The sequence below is a fragment of the Haplochromis burtoni genome, unplaced genomic scaffold (genome assembly GCF_018398535.1).
Source record: "Haplochromis burtoni strain Fernald_Lab_line unplaced genomic scaffold, NCSU_Asbu1 Contig_721, whole genome shotgun sequence".
Classification (NCBI taxonomy): Eukaryota; Metazoa; Chordata; class Actinopteri; order Cichliformes; family Cichlidae; genus Haplochromis; species Haplochromis burtoni.
The window spans coordinates 156,210-159,874 of record NW_024583082.1 but is presented as its reverse complement, the minus strand read 5'-3'; the positions used below and the strand labels follow the sequence as shown (position 1 = coordinate 159,874).

Here is a 3,665-nt window from a genome sequence, read left to right as displayed (position 1 = left end):
TTATTTTATGGAGTTTTTTCTGGCTTCTTACTGTTCTTGCAGCAAAGCCATCTTCTTGTCTAAATAGGTTCTGCTATTCTTCAGTGAACGCATCACAATGTTTAGCATTTCCCGTAGTGGTGGAGAATCATATGTCTTCACTAATTCCAGCTGAGGAAGAACTTGCCTCCATATTTCATCAAATTGTTTTGAGGCAGTTCGAATTTTGTGCTCGTATTCTGCCTGATGGAGAAAAATAAAACTGTTATTGTTACATTGTGTTGTGTACACTCCTATTACCTACACATCCTTCAGTTGCAGTTCTGTCAGTATGCTGTGTGTAACATCACTAAAGGGTTTGCAAATGACAAACTGTCTTAGTCAACATTTGAATAATCTGGAGACTGACTGACCCACCTTCAGTCTCTCTTCTTGTTTTAGAGCTTTGCGAAGTGTTTCCTTGAACATTTCCTGAAATTTCCCAGCAGGGAACAAACCATAAGGATTATGAGCTCAGTGAAAACAACTGCAAATGTAGGAAGGTCCAGTAGTCAATGAGGTTGTCATGATATAAAAATACTGGAGTTTATGATAGAAATACATTTGTAATTGTTTCACATCAAAATAAAAGGTTAAGAAAATATGAAATTACCATCTGCTCCTTGTTAGTTAGTGAACTTGCAAGATCAAATAGTTTTGTGATGGTTGCATTTCTGTACTTCTCTTCTGCCTATAAAAACATATATTAAATGTCACTAAGGCAGTACGATGCAAAATGCAATTGTTAATTTATATTTTTAAACATAACCTTTCTTCCTACACATATGGAAGACTTTCAAAGCCAACTTGTGAGCAACTCGGAGACTGATTGACCCACCTTCTGTCTTTCAGCCTCTTCTAATGCAGTTTTCATTTTTTCCTGAAATTTGAGAAAATAACAGCAGCTGAAGGATCTATATAACCTTTTGCAGATAAAGAAAAATTAATGAGCCCATCATTACGTGGGGTAAATCTGTAAAAATAAGTCTATAATTCGATTTATATTTTAAAAAAAAGGAAAGTATTCAAGAATTATTCACCAGTTGATCCTCGGTCTTCAGCGAACTTGTGACATAAGCAAGACACAGCAGAGAGAAGATGAGAAACAAGCCTTTGGTAGTTCTGGCTGGTTCTCTGGTTCTTGATAAGTCTGCTGCTGCCATCGCTCTGAAAATGGCAAGAGCTCGAGACAAAAAGGAAACAGAAAACTGTGGGTACATAAGGTTAACTCAGTCTTACTGAACAATGTTAATGAAATTACCTGTTAGATCAACTGAGCAAGAGCTGCCGTGCGGGTGAAGAATGAAAACATAATGAGAGGACATGCTGTAAATGCTTTTATATACTCTTGATATCACCTCAATCATATTACAGGGTGTGTGTGAGCTGCCCTTTCACCTTTGTTTTCAAAGGAGTAGTATTTGTCTGAACACTTTACTGGAATATGTGGTTATCAGTTAACATAAAACACTATAAAAACACTCCTTTAACTTCCTGCTTCATGCATTTTCTGCCCTCCTTTTACATTTACTATCTATATGGTATACACAGCACGCTGGAGCTTTCCATTCAGCAGGGTCCACTTGTCCAAAAGAATGAACAGTCTTAAAATTTTGAATGAATCATAAATGATAATGTGTCTTGTATCAAAGCTGAAAGCGCGTTGATGATTATATTCTGAGTACAATAGGGCAGACTATATTTGTCAATGATTGGCAGACAGTAGTTGTAGTTGAATTCGAAAATCATTTGCACTGTTTTTCACTATTGAAAATGATGCAATGAATAGAAGATACAAAGACAAGATGGAAGAGTAAGACCACAGTGTGGAAGCACAAGTAATTAAGAGATTAAGATTCAGATAAAGTGACGTTCAGCAGACTTTGACAATGCAGTAAAAATAAAATAAATAAAGGGGATTTTGTGTCTCCAGTTGGAAATAAACAAGCAACCTTTCATATGTAAAACAAATGTGTAAACCACTACACTGTGGAACCACATACTATATATATTGAGTATTTTCAGATAGAGAAGGAAAATCAGTTAAATCAAGCATGGACCCATGCTAAATGTTTTGTAATCATCAGTTTATGTTAATCATTCATCTTTCAGGCTGCAGTGCAAAAATTCTAGGTGGATGAAGTATAGTAACTACAAGTAAGTTTTCTATGCTTGAGTTTGGTATGACTTAAAGTACCACTGTAATATAGGAGTATTGCAAAATGGCAGCTTTCCAGAAAAAACTATAGTGATATTACTGTCATAAAATATATCAAGCTGTCCAGTAATACTGGACAGGGCAGCACGGTGGTTAGCACTGTTGCCGCACAGGGAGAAGGTCCTGAGTTCAATTCCACCATCAGGCCGGGGTCTTTCTGTGTGGAGTTTGCATGTTCTCCCCGTGTTTCGTGGGTTCCCTCCTGGTACTCCGGCTTCCTCCCACCGTCCAAAGAAATGCAACTTGTGGGGATAGGTTAATTGGATAATCCAAACTGCCACTAGGTGTGAATGTGAGTGTGTGTTGGCCCTGCAACAGACTGGCGACCTGTCCAGGGTGTACCCCGCCTCTCGCCCTATGACAGCTGGAATAGGCTCCAGCGCATGTGACATGTGAAAGCTAGTGTTGCTCATTTAACTGGGTTTTATTACCATTGGGTAGTAACTTGGAGATGATTAAAGTAATTTTACAGGGTTTCATTGACAAGTTAAGTAGAATTAACGTTAAAGTACCACAATGAATCACCAACAGAGCAATTAGTTTAAAACAAGACAGTGCCATTAATGAATAACTATAATATCAACGACTAGATGTAAAAATCAAGCTGTATCAGCTCAATGAGCTCTGATATCAGTTTTGCAGAGAATACACCCGTCATGTGTTGAGGCTGCATACATAGTTATTTCATGTAATGAACATATTAATTTAAGTTTAATCTACTTTTGTTAAGTACATAAATTTCATACTTGTGAAATTTAAGTGTATAAATAAGTAAGGGTGTTATTACTTAACAGAAAACAAACAGTCAGGAACAGTAAAAGCAAAATAAAGTTAAAAAAGGTTTAAAATAGAAGTTCTGACCACCTTATTAACCAGAAATATAATAATAACAACAATAATAATAATAATAATAATAATTACTCAGGATTCTAAACCAATGTGTAAACACAATATTTTTTATTATATTTAATTCAAAGAAGTTACACGGAAACTGTTACAGTTCATCATTTTGCTCCTCTAGGAATCGTAGGATGTTCTTCAGATTCTCCAGTTCCTTTTCATTTTCAATTACTGTCGCAGCGAAGCTGTCGTCTTGCTTTTTTAACCAAACCTTGGTTTTGTCAATGAAGCGACTCAAACTGTTTGCCAAATCCACCAGTGGTGGAAAATCCTCTGACCATGACGACGTCTTCATTAGTTCCACAAAAGAATGAAGCTGCTTCATTTTTTCATCCAGTTCTTGTGAGGATGTTGCTTTTCTGTATGCCTGATGAAAAAACATTTCGGACACAGATCAGATTTACTGGTATATGTATTGTGTGCTCTCTCACTGTACGTCAACATCAACAAAGATATGACTAATATGCATTTCTTGTTTCAAATTCCACTGACATGTGATCAACATGAAACTCACTGACTTACCTTCATT

General features: G+C 36.5%; 1 long non-coding RNA gene across 1 annotated transcript; it reads right to left on the bottom strand.

Annotated features, from left to right (window-relative positions):
- Nucleotides 1-636: 636 nt before the first annotated feature.
- On the bottom strand, nucleotides 637-1,225 carry LOC121812668. The gene is made up of 3 exons (XR_006053233.1): nucleotides 1,059-1,225; nucleotides 857-898; nucleotides 637-709 (listed from the first exon to the last, which is right to left on the bottom strand). It is a non-coding gene; the product is annotated as an uncharacterized LOC121812668 (long non-coding RNA).
- Between the last annotated feature and the right edge of the window lie 2,440 nt (nucleotides 1,226-3,665).